Below are 23,967 nucleotides of genomic sequence, written 5' to 3' on the forward strand. Positions count from 1 at the left end.
TGCTCTCGAATACTTGTGTTTTAAATAGTCAAATGATTAGAATTGGTTCTCACATACTTTTTTTTGCTGTTTTTGCCAACTTCTTTTTTTATTTGGCTTATGTATATGTCATGTAACAGTGAAAAAACTACAAAGTGAGATGACTCCACACAGTCAGTATCTTTCCCTGCTCAACAATATAATCAGTCGGCTCTCTATTTGCTAAGCTTGGCTGAAACAAAGCACTGATTGGGCAGCTGTGAAAATGTATAATGTCACTAATTGTGATTGACAGCAAAATTAAGTTGAAGATGGGGCTGAGGGTGAGGTGAGTAGTCCAATGTAGACGATTAGCCTAAACAGAACCTCTCATTAACCCCACAGGACATTGAGCAAATTTAATAGGTAAAGTTTGGGATTTTTTTTCTTAAAAGGAATCCACATTCTCTATACATCATTATATAAGGGAATTATGTAGAAATTATTTAAATATCATAATCAAATGGATTATTAGAGGATGGGTTTATATTGTTAAAACAGGCCACATTTTGATATGTAACAATAAACCAACTGTTATTTTTTTGTTTTTTGAAATGTATACATATTTTTACTTTTTTGACTTTTTGAAAGAAATCTTTTCTATGAAATAATATTTGTAACTTCACCCAATAGCAATGCTTCCAAAAGAGACATGGAAACTTCCTTACATAAACTTAGGTAAATATCTTTCTAATATTTGAAGAGTTGATCTGCTAATATTTAATGGCTCAATCAACTAATAAATATTTATATAGTATCTATACTTTTTTAGCATCATATATTATAAAATGAAGCATAGAATGTATTTGCAACATAAACTGCTTTACTCAACCTAGTACATTTAACTGTTAAATTCTTATAAAAATTCTGGTAATTAAATATGGTGCTATAGTATCTAATAGTGTTTAGATACTATAATTCAACACTATTAGATACAATAGCACCATATTTAATTACCAGAATTTTTAATTAATATGGTGATTAAATATGGTGCTATAGTATGTAATTGCAAAGATGTGTTATAGAAAACAAGACACTCTGCACAAAGGGGATCTGGGGCCAGGTAAATTTGGGAAATACCTTATGTGTGAAGATTTAAAGTACGAATTACCATTAGCTTATATACAGACATACAAATAGTCAACAAACATGAAAAACTATTTATCTTCTTTAATAATCAAGAAAATAAAAATTAAAATAATTTTTTTCACCAATCATATAGTCATTGATAGAAAAAGAAGACAATCTTCAGTGTTGACAAGGTAGTAGGGAAATGAAAATGCCCATATATAGAATGGATAAGCTTGGCTGGTTGTTTTGAAAATTGGTACAGCTTTCTGGCTGAAAGGATATGTCAAAAATATGTTCACATTTTGAACCAGGATCATTTACACACACACACACACACACACACACACACTCTCTCTCTCTCTCTCTCTCTCACTCTCTCTCTCTCTCTCTCTCTCTAGGTTTGAAATTTTTTTCTGGGTTATATTAAAACTATGTGGTGGAATAGAATACTTTCTTGTCTTTTTGCTTATTTATACTTTCTACTTATTCAAAACCAAAGTTTTAAAAAGAGATATAAAATTTCTCGAAAAAAATATCTGAAATTACTTAATCTAAATCCACACAATATACTTTCAAATCCTTCTTTTTTAAAAAACAACTGAAATAAACCAAAGCAGAAACTATTCAATCCTATGATATTTTTAGCAGTCAATACTTTGAACCTTATAGAATTTACTGATATATAAGCCAAGAATCTGTGTGAATACAGGTACTGAAAACTAAGTGAACAAAACTAAAGACAATATAAACAAAGAACAGTTCAGACAATTCTCAAATGTTTTATCATTCAGCTCACAAAGCCAAATTTGTGCCTCAATTTGTCACAATGAAGGAGAGTGCTAACTCATTATTTGAAGAAACCACTTGAGGTGAATGGACAGTCACAGAAACATCAAGCTGATGTCAAAAGATGCCAATTTTCAACATAATAGAATGCTGAATTATTTTATCTTCTTATAGTACTTGGATTTTATTATTTTAATATTCATTGTTCTAAAACAATATATCCTTAAATATAGAATCCTTATTATTCCAAAGGTATAGTTAAAAATAGTTACACACTATTACCACTATTTGAAAGTAAATCTAGAGAAGAAAGACTAATCAAGAAGGGGGGCACTATTTACAGATTTGCATTAAAATAGATCTGTAAAGAAAATAGAACATGGCCGGGTGCAGTGGCTCACGCCTGTAATCCCAGCACTTTGGGAGGCCGAGGTGGGTGGATCACGAGGTCAAGAGATTGAGACCATCTTGGCCAACATGGGGAAACCCAGTTTCTACTAAAAATACAAAAATTAGCTGGGCATGGTGGTGCACGCCTGTAGTCCCAGCTACTTGAGAGGCTGAGGCAGGAGAATTGCTTGAACCTGGAAGGTGGAGGTTGCAGTGAGCCGGGATTGCGCCACTGCACTCCAGCCTGGTGCCTGGCAACAGAGCAAGACTCTGTCTCAAAAAAAAAAAAAAAAAAGAAAGAAAGAAAAGAAAATAGAACACAATAGGTTTGATAGAAATTGGCAGTGATGCTATCCCCTGAAAGGCAAAGAGGAGATATACATTATACATTAAGAGTATCCATTTGTTCCATTGATACCTAGTTTATTGAGAGTTTTTAGCACATAATAAAAACTATTTACAACAAACCCACAGACAATATCATACTGGATGGGCAAAAACTGGAAGCATTTCTTTTGAAAACTGGCACTAGACAAGGGTGTCCTCTCTCACCATTCCTATTCAACATAGCACTGGAAGTTCTAGCCAGAGCAATCAGGCAAAAAAAAGAAATAATGGGTATTCAATTAGGAAAAGAGGAAATCAAATTGTCTCTATATGCAGATGGCATGATTGTACAGTTAGAAGATCCCATTGTTTTAGCCCAAAATCTCCTTAAGATGGTAAGCAACTTCAGCAAATTCTCAGGACACAAAATCAATGTGCAAAAACCACAAACATTCCTATATACCAATAATAACAACAACAAAAAAACAGAGCCAAACCATGAGCAAACTCCCATTCACAATTGCTACAGAGAATAAAATACCTAGAGACACAACTAACAAAGGACGTGAAGGACCTCTTCAAGAACTACAAACCACTACTCAAGGAAATAAGAGAGGACACAAACAGATGGAAAAACATTCCATGTTCATGGTTAGGAAGAATCAATATCATGAAAATGGTCATACTGTCCAAAGTAATTTATAGATTCAATGCCGTCCCCATCAAGCTACCAATGACCTTCACAGAACTAGAAAAGACCAACTTAAACTTCATATGAAACCAAAAGAAAGCCTGCATAACCAAGATAATCTTAAGTAAAAAAGAATAAAGCTGGAGGCAAGGCATCATGCTACCTGACCTCAAACTATACTACAATGCTACAGTAATCAAAATCAGCATGGTACTGGTACCAAAACAGAGATATAGACCAATGGAACACAACAGAGGCCTCGGAAGTAATGCCACACATCTACAACCATCTGATCTTTGACAAACCTGACAAAAACAAGCAATGAGGAACAGATTCCCTGTTTAATAAATGGTGTTGGGAAAACTGGCTAGCCACGTGCAGAAAGCTGAAACTGGACCCCTTCCTTACACTGTATTCAAAAATTAACTCCATGTGGATTAAAGATTTAAACATAAGACCTAACACCATAAAAACCCAAGAAGAAAACCTAGGCAATACCATTCAGGACATAGGCACAGGCAAGGACTTCATGACTAAAACACCAAAAGCATTGGCAACAAAAGCCAAAATAGACAAATGAGATGCAATTAAACTTCAGAGACTCAACAAAGCAAAAGAAACAACCATTAGAGTGAATCAGCAACCAACAGAATGGGAAAAAATTTTTGCAAGCTACCCATCTGACAAGAGGGCTAATATCCAGAATCTACAAAGAACTAAACCGAATTTACAAGAAAAAAACAACCCATCAAAAAGTGGGTGAAGGATATCAACAGACACTTTTCAAAAGAAGACATTTATGTGGCCAACAGACATATAAAAAAATGCTCATCCATCACTGGTCATTAGAGAAATGCAAATCAAAACCACATTGAGATACCATCTCATGCCAGTTAGAATGGTGATCATTAAAAAATCTGGAAACAACAGATGCTGGAGAGGATGTGGAGAAATAGGAATGCTTTTACACTGTTGGTTGGAGTGTAAATTAGTTCAACCATTGTGGAAGACAGTGTGGTGATTCCTCAAGGATCTAGAAATAGAAATTCCATTTGACCCAGCAATCCCATTACTGGGTATATATCCAAGGGATTATAAATTGTTCTATTATAAGGACACATGCACACGTACGTTCACTGTGGCACTGTTTATAATAGTAGAGACTTGGAACCAACCCAAATCCCCATCAATGATGGACTGGATAAAGAAAATGTGGCACATGTACACTATGGAATACTATGCAGCCATAGAAAAGGTTGAGTTCATGTCCTTTGCAGGGACATGGATGAAGCTGCAAACCATCATTCTCAGCAAACTGACACAAGAACAGAAAACCAAACACCACATGTTCTCACTCATAAGTGGGTGTTGAACAATGAGAACACATGGACAGAGGGAGGGGAATATCATATACTGAGGTCTGTTGCAGGGTGGAGGGCTAGGGAAGGGATAGCAGGGGGTGGGGAGATTGGGGAGGGATAACATTAGGAGAAATACCCAATGTAGGTGACAGGGGGATGGATGCAGCAAACCACCATGGCATGTGTATACCAAGTAGGAGTCCTGCATGCTCTGCACATGTACCCCAGAACTTAAAGTATATATATATACACACACACATATATATATATATATAAAGAGTAGCCATTTGTGTCTGCCTTTAAAAGTCTACCTAATTAAAAAAATATTTGCTTATTGTAACTCTTGCCATGGTATGTATTTTCATTTAAACCAACTTAAGGGGCACAACAGACTACTGTAGTGACCTAAGAGCATATGGGGTTAACTCAAAATAATAAAGTAAAAATTTAAGACTGATAAGAATAATACATATGAATATTATTTTTAGAATTACATAAATAGGGAATGTCTTGAAACAATTTCTCAAGAATGCCAAAAAACAGAAGTGCTATTTCATGTAATCATAATTCAAATTTGAAAAGCATTTTTAATGTAGAGAAATATTTTATTACCTAGATTATGATCTGATTCAAATCTCACTGAAACTCTCTATATATGTATATCTGTATTTAAGAAATATTATAATAATGTGTCAGGTATTTCTTTCTTCTCACTATGTGATCCACTACAGTAGCCACTAGACACATACGGCTTTTTAAGTTTAAGTTTAAATATCTTCAAATCAAATGAAAGTAAACATTAAGTTCCTCAGTCACACTAGCCATATTTCAAGTGCTTAATAACCACATATGGCTAGTGATTCCTTTGTTGGACAATGCAGATATAGAATATACTCATCATTGTAGAACGTTCAATGAACAAGGCTACACAGAATGCTTGGGAGAGAACACATGGCCTCCGAAGCAGCTTGTAGGCTGTGTAAGAAAATTCTCTATCAGTAAACAAGGTGCAACCCTGTACACAGTGTCTATGGTCATGGTCTACAGTGTGGTGAATCAGATCGGAAATGGTTACCCCCATTTTATAGACTAAGGTCTATGTTCAGAGAAAGAAAATGCCTTTCCTAAGGTCATACACTTAGTACATGGCAGACCCATGGGCAGAATCTAAGTCTGAGATCTCTGGTAGTCAGAGATCACACTCTTGGAAAAAAAGGAAGCTATATAGCTTCCATCTAAAATATAACTGAACATAATTCACTATAAGTTCAAAACAAAAATTGTTTTAATTTTTCTTAACCTTTCTTTCTGTAACTATAGCACTAAAAACTATAGCCTGCCACTCACTTAATTTTATTTAAATTAGATATAAACAATCTTCAAAAATATTTTGTATTGAATTTTAGACAAATGATCAAGGATAACTAGATTGATCAATATGGTTATTGTGTTAGAGTAGAGCAAAAATTCAGTAAATCAATCATTAAAAAGTTTACTTAATGAGTTAGATAACTTGGGTGAATGTGTTATGATGGTCAAGGTAATAAGTGTCCAACGCCTGGCATATATACAATAAACATTTACTTAGAGTTTAATGGACTTTAACTTACTCTATTGTAATCTGAAAATATTAGACATAAAGCAATATTTTTAGGATATTTTTGACATGTATGGAAAGAAAATGATTACTGGATTGGTTTGAGCATAAAAAGCACTTAGAAATGGCACTTTGTTAATGGTAAATAATTTTGAAAGACTAAGAGTCTTGAATTTACTTTAAAGTTTCTTTTGCCAATGAGATTCCTGAGTCTGACTTCCCTAGAAAAAGTTCATAGTATAACCATATTACCCTTTATTAAAAACAAAATAATTGTACCTGAGTTAAAACAGATTGTCTGATTTTTCTTCTTTGTCCAGATGATCATATCCTGCAAGGCCAAGTAGAAGAGAACACACATACCTACCCTTCATCCACGTATCCCTAGATAATCATTCATCATCTTCCCCTTCTGCCCAACTCAAAGACTAGCCCTTACAATATTCTGTTGTCAATTAGAATTTTATTGTGAAATGTGCTATCTTCTACTGTCAAAAAATTTCAGAGCAAGAGAGACCTAAAAGGTCATAAATGACTCTAACACTTCTTTGCATATATCTGCATATAAGAAACGTCACAGTAAGGCCTGTCTTAGTTACATCTACCTTCCCCTAGGAACAGACTTGGGAAGTTTATACAGGAACCCCTAGGCAGCCTGCAGGCAACAAGAGAAAAGCTTGTATCACTATAATCCTGTGAGGGTCTTTCTGGTTCTTGATCCGTAGTTTGGAGTCAGCCTCAAGAAACAGCAGGCTATGAGGTTGGTGCAGTGCACGTTAAAACAGCAAAAGTTTTCCCTCTAATATTTGGCCAAGATCATGGCTTTAAATTTTCATGACAGCCTTACTGGTAAGCAGAATTTCTTTGGGTTGTATTTTTAATACTAGGGAAAGAAAAAGTAACTCAAATCCTCTTTGATAGGAATCAAAACTACCACAGCCAAGTGAATTAAATTAATAAGCAAAATTTGTGCTCTAAACTTTGCAACTCTGTAAGCCACAGTACAAGGCTGTTCAGGTAGTGGAATGTGGCATCAGAGTATGCATTTTGTAACATGTACATAGTAGATTACCATGAATATTTGTTGCTTACATTAGTGTAGTTTAAATAAAATATTACAGAACTATTGACTTCTGGTTTAGTATAAAAGAATAAGCACCCAAGTTCACCTCCCTTCTCTCTCTTTTTAAAACAATAAAACTATACTAGTGTTGGGGGAAAAAAAGAAAAAGGAAAAAAAGAAAAGGTGCCAGGAGAAGACCAGATAGAAAGTGAACAGATGAAAGGGACTAGGTTGACAAACAAAAGAGTGTGGAAAAACGCGGCCTAAAATATCAGTAGTAAGCTCTTATTTCCCAGGGAACATAAAGGGCAAAGGGTGGGCCATGGTACAATCATCAGGGGAATTAATTAAAATCCACCATTGAGAATGGGCAGGCTGGTAAAACACATACTCCTCCCACACCCTCACCACTTAATAGAGCAAGCTTTCTCACAGAAATGGCTTTTGCCCCCAGGATAAAGTCTGAGAAGTGCATTATTAGTCTAAGAAAACAAACCATCTGTCTGGAGAGAGCACCCAATGTGGGTCGAGGGATGAGAAAGATAAGCAGAGCAGAGTTTAGCCTTAACTCTCAACCTCAATTACAGATTTACTAATTAAGTCAGCCATCCCAGAGTAACACTGTCTAGGCAATGGTGTGCTTAATCCTGTACTGAAGACTTTAAGGTGAAGCCTGTCTACCAACACATCACCTTTTTAAGGGAGAAACTAATTTTCTGAAGAATTCTAAACAAATCATGCAGAATATTTACTTCACATACTAATCATATTAATAAGGCTACTCCATATATTGAACCAACAACCAAAAAACATTAGATATTTGAAAAAAATCAAATAGCATAAAAAATAATGAAAAGTTAACAAATGTAACAAGTGGCAAGAGATGAAGCAGACAATTCAGGGAACAGAAGAAAGCCTTAAGAATCTTGCAATTTGTATCTTAGGAATGACTTTAATGGCTTTATAAAATAAAAGTAGCTTGATGACTATTATTTTTTCTTAAAAAGCTATCATTTAGAGAAGAAAAGCGACAGATAGAAAAAATATATATTCAAGTTTTTTTTTTTTTTGAGTAATAAAGGTAACCACCAGAAGAACTTAACAGAATTAGCAAAAGTTGGTGGTGATGAAAAATCACTAAATTCCTATTCTTTTTGTAGCAGGGAGTTACCATATTCTATCTATAGTTGATCAATCAAAAACTAGAAGCAGTATTTTTCACATAATAAATGCTGCAGGAAATCAGTGGAAGCAATCAGTTAATTGGCAGGAAGAAGACATTGCTCTAATTTAGTTTATTTTCAAGGGATTGTGTACAGAGACAGCCAAAATGTCCTTTTAAGAAACATCTGCAGGACTCCTTTCAGTTCATGGATTGGCACATGAACTAGTATATAGTCAATATGCTTGGATATCTTTCTAAAGACAAATCCAACTAGGAACCATTCACTTGTTTATTGTTGAATGCTCCCAGAAAAGCAATTCTCTTCTGAGCACAAAAAGCAGTATTATAAAGAAAATACGAATTGTTAAGTTTCTTGTGGGCAGAGTATTTTGTTTTCCATTTTCAAGAGACCTAAAGAGATAAAAATTATAAAAGGTGTTTTCTTCTGGGGCTGAGGGAGAAGAGCCACTTATCATTTCGGAGCATTTCATATATACTTTTTAAACATGCAGGTATTATTTGATTCCTTTATTTTTTAAAAATCTAATTTAACAGTAGGGCTGAGGCTAGGTGGTTAGAAAACTGAATGTGCTTAAAATAAATATTAAAGGCACTTTAAAATGAGGATGAGAATGTCAGAATCATCAATAAGGCACTAAGAAAGGTAGATTTAATTATCTGTTATTCACCCAAGTAGCAGCTGTTTGAACTTTGAGAAACTATTGCAGAACTAGTGTGAGAATGGTCTCCTCTTCCTATACAGGTTTAGGAAATACTTCTGTATTTTTACCCATTAGTTCTTTTTCTAAAAGTACTGTATTTTATTCACATATTTTTTAAAATACTGACCATATGAATTTGTATAACCTAAAATGAATTAGTCACAACTTTCCAGTTTTAAAAATTACTATGTTTTTATGTATTTGGATTTGGTTTATTCAAAGAATTGAAGCTGAAACTTAGTAAGAATAATAAACATGCATAATTTTTTAAATGAGCTAAATAATGATTTAAGACTTGGAACCAACCCAAATGCCCATGAATGATAGACTGGATAAAGAAAATGTAGCACATATACACCATGGAATACTATGCAGCCATAAAAAAGAATGAAGGGACATGGATGAAACTGGAAGCCATTATTCTCAGCAAACTAACACAGGAACAGAAAACCAAACACCACAAAAACATAGGAACAGAAAACCAAACACCACATGTTCTTGCTCATAAGTAGAAGTTGAACAATGAGAACACATGGACCTAATTTTAAACCCTAATACATGCAGGGTTTAAAACCTACATGACAGGTTGATAGGTGCAGCAAACCACTATGACACATGTATACCTATGCAACAAACCTGCACATTCTGCACTTGTATCCCAGAAATTAAAGTAAAAATGTTTAAAAAAAGAAATGGTACATACGAATAAATGAATAAATAAATAATGAGTACCTACTAAACTCAGCTTTAAATAGTAATGTCTAATTTGGCTTTACTAATGCTAGTGCTAGTAGTACTTTGTTAGTATAACTACCTTTACTGGTACAAAGTACATTTTTATAAGTGCATTGCAATAGCATGAAATTTTGTGCTAGATCAAAATAAATTATTTACAGTAAGCAATGTTGTTTAAAATATATTTAAGCATTAATTAGAAAAAAAAAAAAAAACTACTGTTTGGAATCTTGACATCTTGATATTTTTCAAACGACTGTTTTAAGGGAAAGCTCCCTACAAAAATCTCAGTTAAAATGGAAATGTACCCAGTGAAATATTGATATATATCACCACCTCAGAATAAAAAAAATAAATAATTTAAATTCATATAATATCTGGAAGCACCTTATTTATTTTAAAAATAATTTTTTAATTAGTAAAAATTAAATAAAAGCAAATAGTTAAGCAACAACACTACAGGTCATTATTAAATATATTATAAGATGCAAATAGTGTTAAAATCTATGTGCATATTCAATGCATAAATTAAAGCCATCAAGCATTCCATAAAGTGTCATTTAACAAACTACAATAAGACATTTATAAATGGAATCTTAATAGAAGTGTAAAATTATTAAAATACTTCCAATAAATCACATTACAGTAAATATTTTATCTTCCTACATCCCACAAATAATCTCTTTATTCTTGAAATAAAAAGAAACATCAGAGATATATGACAAGACCAATCAGATTGATTATACGTATTTAGTCTCCAATATGTATAAAACTCATTTTAGGCTGGGCGTGATGGCTCATGTCTGTAATTTCAGCACTTTGGGAGTCTGAGGCAGGTGGATCACAAGGTCAGGAGTTTGAGACCAGCCTGACCAGCCTCAGGTGGCTGAGGCAGGAGAATTGCTTGAACCCAGGAGGTGGAGGTTGCAGTGAGCCAAGATTGCACCACTGCACTCCAGTCTGGGCAACAGAGTGAGACTCTGTCTCAAATAACAACAACAAGAACAAAAATCTTCTTAAACTTCATACTATCAAATTCTTAATAGTATAGTTCTCAATTAGTTCAATCATTGTGTCTATCTGATATTCAGGAGTTACCAGCTGAAAAATTTAGTCAAGCAAATTAGTTGTATTTTGCAGGAAAAACTCCAAAAATCTTACATTACTGAAATTATCTTGTTTTAAACTGAATTTATCCAAAACAATCGGTTTGTGCAGTTTTGTCTTACACTACACACACACACACACACACACACACACACACACACACACCCCAACCAACCAACCAAACACAAAGCTGAAAATTTTGCTAAATATATTCATGGACCATGAGAATACACAATCTTAAAATTGTGTTTCCTCAGACTTTTAATAATTACATTAAACATTGCAGCAAAATAGAAAGATTCTAATTATTTCTTTAAATTAAATATTTATTTAAATTATAAATGTATTTGCATACTATCCTGTAGCATGTTAAATACATATATATATATACACACACATACAAATTTTAAAACAACAGAGTAGAGTGTTTTCATTTTCATTTTTTATACATATTTTTTGAGATGGGGGTCTCACTCTGTCACTCAGGCTGGAGTGCAGTAGTGCAATCTCGGCTTACTGCAACCCATGCCTCCCAAGCTCAAGCAATTCTTCCACTTCGGCCTCCCAAGTAGCTGGGACCACAGGCGCAGGCCACCACGCCTGGCTAATTTTTTGTATTTTTGGTAGAGACGAGGTTTCACCATGTTGGCCAGGCTGGTCTTTAACTCCTGGCTAGCAGTGATCTGCCCACCTTGGCTTCCCAAAGTGCTATGATTCAGTGGGGCGATCGGCTAACTGCAACCTCTGCCTCCCAGGTTAAAGGGATTCTCCTGCCTCAGCCTCCCAAGTAGCTGGGATTACAGGCGTGTGTCACCATGCCCAACTAATTTTTGTGGTTTTAGTAGAGGCAGGGTTTCACCAGGTTGGCCAGGTGGGTCTTGCTTGAACTCCTGACCTCAAATGATCTGCCTGCTTTGGTCTCCCAAAGTGCTACAGGCGTGAGCCACCATGCCTGCGCCACCATGCCTGCTGAAAGCAAAGTTTTTCAATTGTGGACTCCAAAAGCAAGGTGCTTATTTGTGTCTTTCTGTTGTTATTCATTTCTTCATTATTTATTTTTGTTTTCCTTACACTTTAGCTCCAATTTCATGAACAGCAAGAAAAGAAGTGTTTTTGTGTAAAGATGTTATCTTGGCATATCTTCATATCCGTAGTACTTAAGGCAGATTTAGGCAGTTAAATATGTCTAAGGGCAGTTTCAGTGGTTGGTTTATTGGGTTTCTCTCAAAGTTTAAAACTGACAATACAGTAAAAGAGAAACTATCATAATATTTCTACATATAATTCTCTCCTGTTACATGATCTGTTTTCACTAAAAGGTTTTTCTAAAAAGTGAAAAGCTTTATTAATTACCAAAAATTAACCAATTACTTAAAAAGTTCAAAATCTTAATGTATCTAAATGTTTCATAAAATAATTTATGTTCTTTAGATTTATGCTAATCCATCTGAACTCTCTGAGGAAAAGGAAATAACACTCACATTGTGACTGTGTTATTAGAGTCTTTTATGAGAAAACAGTTGCTAAGTTTTAACTCTAATGAGCAGTTATTCTCTTAGCTAATAGTATCATCAACTATAACAAACATGGTGAGAGTAAAGCTGTCACATCTAGAAAATTTTAACAGCGATAAGCACACCCTTTCCTTATTTCACATGGTTTGTCCTAGAAGCAGGAATCCCTAAGAGGTGATACTCAAAGCTCGAATTCAGGTGTTGTGACACTGCGGGAGAAGGACATAATGGTAGTTACAAACTATAAACAGACAACGTATAAGAGAGTTTACTCATCTTTAAATTTCTACCCAATTCAGAGGAAAATGGGTTTCTAGTCTTTTTAAAGATTAACTACCTCCCTCTGTGCCCTTAATGGCATCACCCTCCTCCCATCATCTTTCAGACCTTGTTTCAATACTTTGTTTTCCCTCTTGCATTTTTAATCTTTTCATCACCACTGTCACCGTCTCCCCTCCACTAAGATCTTTCTCAATTCTGCTTTCATCTCAAGCCACCATCCTATCATTTTCCCCTTTACCAGCCTTTTTCCTGAAAGACTAATGTATACTATTTGTAATCAGTCTGTACTCCCTTCTCAGTGACAATTCAAATCACTGTTCTACAGTATATTCTACTGAAAACACTCTCGTCAAATGTAATGACTTTCTTCATGTCTTATCCACAGTCTTAAACCCACATTTCAGTCTTTAATAATCTAACCACTCTTAGATTTTAAAAAACCTCTTTCGGAGGTTTCCAGGGATTAGGGGGAGGAAGAAATGAAAAGGGAAAACACAAAGGATTTTTAGGGCAGTGAAAACTCTGTATGATTCTACAACGGTGGATACATGTAATCATATATTTGTCCAAACCCATAGAATGTACAACACGAAGAGTGAATCCTGATGTAGTCTATGGACTCAAGGAGATACTCATGTGTCAATATAGGTGCATCAATGGTAGAAATGTACCACTCTGGTTGGGATGTTTATAATAGGAGAGGCTATGTATGTAGGAGGTATATGAGAAATCCATAACTCTCTCACTTTTGCTGCGAACCTAAAACTAATCTGACAAAAAAAAAGTGTTAATTAAAAAGAAGATGGCCAGGCACAGTGGCTCACATCTGTAAGCCCAGGAGTTCCAGACCAGCCTGGGCAATGATGAAATCCCATCTCTACAAAAATAAAAATAAAAAAAATCAGTCATATGACTCAGGAGACTGAGGAGGGAGGATCGTTTAAGCCCAGGAGGCAGAGGTTGCAGTGAGCAGAGACTGTGCCACTGCACTCCAGCCTGGGTGACAGAGCCAGATTCCATTTCGAAATAAGTAAATAAGAAGAAAAAAAAGAAAAGATACTAGCAACAAATATGTATGTGTGTGTGTGTGTGTGTGCGTGCACACACATGCATGTGTTAATGTGTGTGTATCTTCTATTAGCCTTTGACTGCTGGTTCCTGGTTCTCTACTGTTATAGATTCACATTCTTTGCTGGCTCATTCTTCCTTTACCCAGTGTCTTGTCTTGTAACTTCTCTGTGCTATCTTACTCTTTATGATCTACTTCAAAATTATGGGTCTCTAGTCTCTTGTACATTATATGACTTCCAAAAATGCATCATCTCCAACTCAGTGCTAACTGCTTACTGAACACACAGATATCTCACTTCTCAAACAAAACTTATTGTCATTTCCAACTTCCTAATGCCTATGGTCAAACCTGCCAAATATAGATAACCAGGTATAAAATTACAGAAATCTCAATTTCTTGTTTTTCTAATTGTCAACATGCTATTACAAATCAATTCCTTCCTTCCTTCCTTCCTTCCTTCCTTCCTTCCTTCCTTCCTTCCTTCCTTCCTTCCTTCCTTCCTTCCTTCCTTCCTTCCTTCCTTCCTTCCTTTCTCCCTCCCTCCCTCCCTCCCTCCCTCCCTCCCTCTTAATTTCTCTCTTTCTTCTTTCTTTGACGGAGTCTTGCTCTGTTGTCCAGGCTGGAGTGCAGTGGCACAATCTCTGCTCTCTGCAACCTCTGCCTCCCAGGTTCAAGTAATTCTCCTGTCTTAGCCTCTCGAGTAGCTGGGACTACAGGCACGCGCCACCATGCCCAACTAATCTTTGCATTTTTAGTAGAGATAGAGTTTCATCATGTTGGTCAGGCTGGCCTTGAACTCCCAACCTCAGGTGATCCACGCACCTCAGCTTCTGAAAGTGCTGGGATTACAGGTGACCACACCTGACCTTCTTTCTTAAATCTGTCTTATTTCCTTCTCCTGTCCTTTTGCTAGTTAATATGATGATGCCCGGTTTTCTTCTGACAACACACTCTAACTGGACACATAGAGTCCAGTATTTTTTCTCATTCTAGTGACTGCTTTCTATTGCTCTAAGGATATCTTAAGTAGGATGGTCTGGTTATGTTACATGAACTTCCTTACTCAAAATCTTACAGAATATCTAAGGCCCTTTTAAAAAGTCACTTAAAACTTCAAATTCTGGCATTAGACCATACAATCAGAGACTACATATGCCAATAAAATTCTCTTTTTAAAAAACTTTACCTCAAATAAACCTCTCCTATCTACTTGTCTTTAATTCCTCAGTACAATGATTGAATCTCTCCTTAGAGTGCATAGATTTTTGAGTCCTAAATTATGTATTTCCCATTTTTATAGTCTAAATTTCTCAAATGTAGGTGATTACTCAGCATTTTACTGAAAATGGTGCTTAGCAACGTGAGTTATCCATAGTATATGCTTAGTGAATATGTGCTGAATGGAATTGAGTATCAAGGAAGCTATGTTAGAATAATTCCAAAAATGTGAGTTAGACAAGTACAGAGATACAATATTAAAAAAGGAATTAATCAATGTGAACTGTGTTGGTGAAAAAGCATTCATGTGCAACAGTAACTGAGCTGGGCTTGCATAACCTGTAGAATTTGATACACAGAAAAGAAAAGGAAACAAGCTGGGGGGATAGAAAAAAAATGGAATATGGTATGTCTGAGATCAGAAGCAGAAGGTAGGGAAAGAAAAGAGCCCAGTTGCCTCCAGAAAAGGAGACAGTCATAGTAACAAAATTGTATGTGCTGATTAACAATGTTAGAATTGATGGTTCCCAGATACTTATCTAGGACTGATCTAGAATCACAATTTCTCAAAAAAATTCTGTAACCTCTGTGCTTATTTCTATCACTAGTGCTATGAATATATTTTATGGGATAAAAATTTTATGTTATGAACATAATATCTTTATCTGGTCAATCCAAGCATCTATCCTGGTCTTTATATATTGAGTGTTCAATATTTAAATAACAGAGTTAAAAGTATTGTCTTACTTCCCTTTCTTAGAATTTCAAGATCAGATGCCCATCGATGATAGACTAGACAGGGAAAATGTGGCACATATACACCATGGAATACTATGCAGCCATCAAAAACAATGAGTTCATGTCCTTTGTAGGGACATGGATGAACCCGGAAACCATCATTCTCAGCAAACTGACACAAGAACAGAAAATCAAACACCGCATGTTCTCACTCATAGGTGGGTGTTGAACAATGAGAACACATGGACACAGGGAGGGGAGCATCACACACTGGGGTCTGTCAGGGGGAAATAGGGGAGGGACAGCAGGAGGTGGGGAGTTGGAGAGAGATAGCACGGGGAGAAATGCCAGATACAGGTAATGGGGAGGAAGGCAGCAAATCACACTGCCACGTGTGTACCTATGCAACAATCTTGCATGTTCTTCACATGTACCCCAAAACCTAAAATGCAATTAAAAAAATAATAAAATAAATAAATAAATAAATAAATAATTTCAAGATCAGGATGGAACAACAGATTCACTAACCACTTACTTTTAATTGTTAATACATATTTATCTGACAGATAGTAAACAGACAACCTGAAAGGCCTGGGATACCTCAGATTTTGGTCCTTTCTATAAAGCAATTGATCCTTCTTGAATGTGTAGTGTAAATAAAGAGAAAATGTAAAGGATTAAGGCTTGGGAACCATTAGGCTGATTCTTTTAACAAGTAGAAACTATATTTCTATTTCATATAGGTTTTTAAAGTGTCCTTTTTCTCCTAGCAGAAGTCTTAATAAAATAACATAAGCAATAAATCAACAGTCTGAAATTTCACAATTCACTTTAAAATATTTCTAAGGAAATCACTGAGAAACCTTAAATTTTTCTCTAAATTTCTCTAAAACCTTGACCTATAAATAAAACAATCTATCTCATAGATCTTATTGAGACCTTAAAACTGTCCTCAACAAACCACATGTAGTCAGGTAATATGAATGGTAATAGCAAAAGTAATCATGAAATCTATCTGGTTTTTAAAACTTTTTCATAGATAAATATGATTAACAACATTTGGAAAAACAGAGTGATTTCCTTATTTGACAGATACATAGAATTAAAACTAAAATAATAAACAGGCTGGCAAAATTAATACATATGAACCATAAACCAAGACTAAAGAACTATCAGATCATCAGTAGCTCCCTCCTGAATTCAATAAATAATCGATGGTTATTAAGGAAGTCACTTCGATTCTTTAACACTTTTCTCAACTGTAAAATAAACAAGTTGAATTAGATGAACTATAAGGCCCCTTTTAACTATAATACACTATCAGTCCACATAAGATGAAAACAGATGGTAAGCAGACAAATTTTGGCAATTTGGCAATGTGGTACCAGGCCACAACCCTTCCAAAACAGCGGAGTGACTACTCAGGTAATATAAAAGGAGAAAAGAATAGATACGCAAAAAAGTATGTTTTCCAGCCTCAATACAAAACAATTTAAGAAATATAATCTCTTATACCTACAACTTACAGGCAACAAGAATAGGGAAGAAAATAGGGATAAAACAACAGTACACTTGTTATTCATATTAATTGTCTCAACTTTGTATTAATGATCTATAGACCAGAAAATGTTCTTTAGGTATATGTACATGATACTCCAGTTATATCAAATTCCTAAACTTTTAAGCTTGTTTCTTCAGTTCTGAGAACATCATTTTGGTAACACTTTTCCTCGACAATTACAAAACTCTGTGAATTTATGAATTATGCTTAATGTAATGAGAATTTATTGCTGAGATGTCTGCTTGGTGCCTTCCCTTTATTATAATCTCTTATGATGAAGTTTCTTACTCTCATTCTATATTGTCTGTTGTATGCCAGACTAAATATTCTACATATAAAATTCTAAATTAAAATTATTAAAGCATTATTTATAAAATATTAAATATATAACATATGTAGTCTGAAGTATAATGCTATAACTGGTACTTTAAATCTAAAGAGTAGATGGTTTCTTCCAATATTGTAAAATATTTCACAATATCTCCCTTAAGAGAGATCAGGGGGAAGTCTGGTGGAAAAGAAATCATGACTTCATGGAAAGATGCTCAAGGAGCACGATTGTCAGAGTCTGAGCATTACAAACTATTCTTGATGCTAAGTATTTTTAAAGTTCAATTTTGAATTCTCTAACTTAGACTTTATCTTATTAACAGTTTGAATCTATTTACACAAAATTTATTATTATGATAAACAATATGATTAGTTGAAAGTAAGCAAGTAGAATTTCATCTAAATTGCATGATGTATAAAGTTATTTACAGCATAAAAAATCTCCAGTGAGAGTAGGCTTTCTGCACTCCACTGTTAAAGTACAGTATGTAGTTTCAGGTTTAAGTTTTGTTGTTGTTGTTTTCTTTCAGGTTTAAGTTTTAATGTCAATGGAAGTCCTGTGATGCTTAACCTGCATCCTATTTATCAAAATTTATATTTTAAAAATCTGGGTATTTAGAAATATTTTTAAAGTAAATACAGTACTGCATAAACTATGCCAGTTATAAACATTTGGTTCCATAATTTTTTAATCCTATGCATAACATTCATTTGCCTAATGAAAATTACAAATCTAAAAAAAAATGTAACTTCAAGAGGAAAGAAAAACGAACTGCACATAGAACTGAATAAAAACACAAGCACACTCTTTTATATAGTGCTTAGATATGTGTATGTATAGATGTATGTTTGTATGTGTATGTGCACAATTCTGAAGACTTATACACTAAAATGACAAAGTGTTTTCTGCAACTTTCAGTTTTGCTAAAACAAGATGATGCAGAAATAGGGATCACAAATACAAATAATAAATACAGAATACACATTTTCTTAAGTGATATTTAGAAATATACAAAAACTATTTAGCAAACTGTTGGAAGTTAATGCCGATTACAGTTCATATTTGTAAAGACTATCACTAATAGCTCCTGAAAAATAACTTTAAAATGTGAAAAGAAAAATATAGTTTGTCTTAGTAAGTACCATAAATGCATATTATTGCCACATACATACTCTCATGTGTGTATCAATTTATTTGCTGAAAAACATATTAACAGCAAAATCAGTAACTAAATAAATAATCCTTTCATCTGCCCCCAATTTCTGCCACACTAATGGTTTGGTGAATCATCAAGGGGAGTTAATTATTCATTATAAATTTCAAGGACGAGTTCCATTGAAAAATCTCTACTACTGGTCCTTCTTGGAACCAACATCAAGAGAATTCTTGGCAATCTCAAATACTACAAAGAAAGAGAAGGCGAGGGGCAACCACTCAGGAGAGTTTTCTAGAGCAAACTGAGCTCAGGGAGCTTACATTCCAGTTGAGAGGGGTGTGTAAAGATAATTACTAATATGTTAAATAACAGTAGGGAAAAAAGATTAATCAAGAAATTACATACAAATGTCAGTCAAGGCTTTAAAAACAAAAACTTTTATTCTGTTCAGATAGATACAGCATCTGGAACTTTTAAACAGTAGCCCTAAACATGGTCACTGTATTAAATCTTTCTGGCATTAACAAAATAATCTATAATGTAAGTGTTAGAAACATTTCATTATCTTAAGTTTATTTCTTACTGAAGGGCTGTAGTATGAGTAGTATCATCATACTCAATAAAAACTACTCAAAAATAACACAGCAAAACAATAAATTCAAGTGTATACCACACATCTTTATACAAATGCAAAGAGTTAAATCTTATAACCAGCTTTTATAAAAACGGTACTGTGAAAAAAATTACTGCAACATTATCCTTGGTTAATTATTTTCAGCACGTTAGTTAAAACTATCAATACTATAATAAGTAGCAATTTAACTTCTAGTTATGCTTTGCTAATATATTTATAATGTAGAAAGGAAGAAAAAATTAGAGGTAATTCAACATTGCTGCATGCATTTCCTAACTTTGTATCTTCATGTGCTCTAACTGGATACATACAACTGGGGGACAATCACTTTTCCTTACATATTTTAGCTGTGAGTCTTCTTGGCTGCCAGGCATCATTTAGGTCTGGTGAGGCAGAATTCTGTCTCTTCTACTTAGCTGTCATCCACTTAACTAATCAGAAAGCATTTGGATGACACTGTATTTTGTGAGTGAGTGAGTAAGTCAGTGTTCAACTTAAATTGATTAATATAAAGTCTCCTCTCAATGGGGGAACACTGCCATCTGTCTTTGCTATGACCCAACAATACCCAATGTCCCTTTTAGTGTTAATACCAAAAATACACTTAAATTTACATCCAACAGAATTGCCTCTTTCATCCAAGCAAAAGTATATTGATGCTGTTACGATACTGACTCAACATCTATTGCATATTTACTATGTGTTAGTCATCATGCTAAATACTTTTTAGGGTTATCAATTTTAATTCCCATTACCACTTTATGAGGTAGGTAGTATTGTTATTATTTTACAGACTGAGAACATGAAGCTAAGCAAAGTCAAGGAACTGGTCCAACTATCAAACCAGAAAGCTGACTGTAGAGCCCACACAGTGGATTATTTGGTGCTGTGTAGGATTTATGTAAAGCCTTGAGAGAGAGATGAATTCAGAACAGAAATAAAAAGATACTTTAAAAAGTGTCACTATCCCTGTTTTCTTATTTCTTCCAATCCAGCATCTCCATTAAAAATGAACCATTCAGGAGATAATCATAGTAAAGACCTGTAGGGAGAAAGATCAAATGTGGCCAACGTAATTTAATTTGAATGGATAATAAAGCAGTTAGACCAAGGCCAGTCAAGTTTCATTTTCAGATTATAGGTACAAGATATTTTGTTCATCAAAAGATTCATCTGGCTCAATGCTAAAGCTTTTAAAAATAAGAGCCAAAGACAAAGACCCTAAGCATTCCACATAATTGCCTTAGCAGTTAGAACTAACTGGCAGAATCCTATGTAAAATAGTATTCACTTAGGTGTAAAAACCTGTAGGCAAGACTAACAGTAAGATTACTTGCAGATAGGTGTTAATGAGGTCATTCAGGCAGATGAGGTGTCAACAGGGTATAGTTAAAGAGTAGTGAACAAACTTGGGTTGCTATCTTGTAAGGAAGCCAAAGATTGTGAAATTTAGAATCTTGGCAGAGTTAGTCATTTGTAAAGCTGTTTGATACGGCAGGAAAAAAGAGAAAGGCATGTATCCTAGTACCGAAGTTTGAAAGAAAAGTAAAATAAGTAAAGATGTTTTTTTCAGATTAAACTAGACACTATTTGAAAAAATTGAATGTGAAAAGCAAGCACTGAGAAGTATTCTCTAACAATGAAGCTCTCTTACTCTGATACCCTTTCTTTTTAAAGCCAGAAATTAATGCTTTTTTATCTATTAAACTCAAAGTTATAATAAGGGCATTATATTGTTACTATTAGAATAGTAAATATACAAATGAAGGAGTCCAGATATTTCTTTTAAATACAAGTAGATAAAAATCAGAATCACAATTTTCACATAAAGATCAGTGCATACAATTACTGCCCAGTATTGCAATAAATTGATAGAGGCACATTAAAGATAATTCATTAGCAAGTACATTAAAATAGCACTACAGTTCAACAATGTGATAATAGGGAGGGACAATACTCAGGGGATGGACAATGTTTGATGGTTATCAATACGCCAAAACACCAGAAAAACCACTATGAAAATACATTTTTATTGCATGTTTTGCTTGTAAATTCACACAATTACATCTGAAAGAGGATGGTGTGATAGCTTTTGACCTCTGTTTAATATCAAATATGTAATATTATTTCCTTGAGATAATTTGGGCTTTAACCTTCATTTGGTAATGTAAATGGCTTTCTCTCCCTGCAATTTTTGGCACTTCAGACTTATTAATAAACCTCAGCGATTTTTATTTTTTAAGTGAATTGAGTGTGCTAGGAAGAGTAAAAATTAATTTAATACACCAATTTGAAACACATGCCTGAAAATTTTGGCTTGTGTGTGTGTGTGTGAAGGCGGACCAACCATGGAAATAATATGTGCGATATTAAATTAACACCTTGATAGGCATTATGTCGGGTCTCTTAAAATTTTCAAAGTATTATAATAATTTACAATTTATTATAAATGTCAGTTACATAGATGATGAAGGCATATGGCTGGCGTTAGGTACCAAATCTATCCTTTTGATCTCTTTCTTCCTTTTAGTCCACCAGTACTCTTACAGTGTTCTAGACTACCACTATGGCATATTGGTACTTATAAATACAATGAATACTAAAAGACAACCATGTCCATCTCATAGAAATTTTCATCTATGAATAATATAGTATTTGTTCTGGTTAGTGTACTGATTTTAAATCACATTATGTAACAATTTTAGCATGCTGAAGTTTATATCTAAAATAATCAATAAAGGAAAATAAGCATTTAATATTATTTAAATAGTATTTCCCTTGTGTTGTGAAGTCAAGAAGCCCCATTTGTAAAGCCACTCAATGACCAATATGAAGTATGAAATTGGCACACTATGGAGATGGCAAACATCTGACGTCAAGCAAATGCAGGGCCATGCTCCTCCTTCCCCACCAGCCAGATCAGACCTCACTAACTCATCCTGATACTCCTTCTTTCTGAGAGATGAGATGCAGTCTTAGACACATGGAAGAAACTCAAGCTTCTATTCAACACTGCACTCAAGGCAGCCAAGAACAATTTGGGATACCTTTGGAAACACCAGCACACTGGTGATAACAACTTGGGTGACAAATTCAACCTTACCATTGAGAAATTACATGGTCTGTGGTGAATCATTTGACTTCTACATATCTCATTTTCATTCTAAAAAGATGTCAGTGAAAATATAAAGATTTGATGTGATAGATTTCTTTTCTCTCATCAGTAGAATAGAGATTTATTTTAAATGGTAGAAGTAGTTTTAGATAAAGAGCAAATACTATTAGCACTTAAGCCAGCTCACTCTTCGGTCTAATGAAGACAATTTTTCCATTGGTATTATTTCAGGAAAAAGTGTTACTAATTAGGAAAACTGTCCCATTTTTAACACAATCTTTTTAAGAGTAATTTTTAAATTAATTTTCTTTATAAAGTTAAAGTATATAATTGCATTTGATATTTAACTAAAATTTATCTTCCTTTAAATTATACAGAGAATACTTAGAAATTAATATTATTTTAATCTTTCACATAAACTTAATTACATTATATCAGCAAAACTTACCACCATTTGAAAGTTTTTCTATGTTTTTTCAAATGTTACTACAAAAAAGCTTAGGGGGGCCAAATACTATAGGATTAAAATGAATGAGACCCCAAACCAGGTAATTTCAGATCTCTCTGAAGCCTGCATATATAACATTTATTACCAGTCCTCAACATTCACTATTTTTTTTTCGACATTCACTATTTCTATAGAATAGGATATGTTATTGCTGCTTTTACCTTTGAGTTTATTTTTGTATTGCAACTAACATTTTTAAAAGTTTCATATTTTCCATAAATATCCTGTATTAATTTGACAGTATTTATATTGGAAACATTTTCTATCTTTTTAATCAAAGTATGAAATTAGATATTTCTTCATTCAGGAAGACACTGATTGTATGTGACTATTAATTTTGTTGTTTTTTGTCAATTATAATTAGAAAATATTATGTATAGGGTAGTAAAAAGTAAATACATTTTGGCTGAGTCAATTTAGGAATACTCTAGCCCACTAAGCCTAATACATCAGTTCTTAAGGAAATAAGCATAAGTTGTGTATGGTAGTCCTTTGGTATGTGTAGGGGATTGGTTCTATGACATGCATAGATACCAAAATCTATAATTGCTCAAGTCCCTTATATAAAATGATGTACTATTTCCATATAACCTATGCACATCCTCCTGTATACTGGAAATCATCTCTAGCTTACCTATAATACTTAATGTAAAAAATGCTGTATAAATAGTTGCTACACTGTATTATTTGGGCAATAATAATGATAAGAAGAAAAATGTATGAACATTTTCAGTAGAGATGTAACCTCCATTTTCCCCCCAAATATTTTGGATCTGTGATTAGTTGAATCCACAGTTACAGAACC

The 23,967-nt window shown here is 34.1% G+C and overlaps 1 protein-coding gene across 11 annotated transcripts in view; it reads right to left on the bottom strand.

Annotated features, from left to right (window-relative positions):
• FOXP2 (forkhead box P2) overlaps window positions 1-23,967 on the bottom strand; it is a 583,344-nt gene that overhangs the window by 100,455 nt on the left and 458,922 nt on the right. The gene's annotated exons all lie outside the window — the stretch shown is intronic.

Source organism: Aotus nancymaae, unplaced genomic scaffold, assembly GCF_030222135.1.
Source record: "Aotus nancymaae isolate 86718 unplaced genomic scaffold, 86718_ANA_hifiasm-v0.15.2.pri h1tg000002l, whole genome shotgun sequence".
In the NCBI taxonomy this organism is placed as follows: domain Eukaryota; kingdom Metazoa; phylum Chordata; class Mammalia; order Primates; family Aotidae; genus Aotus; species Aotus nancymaae.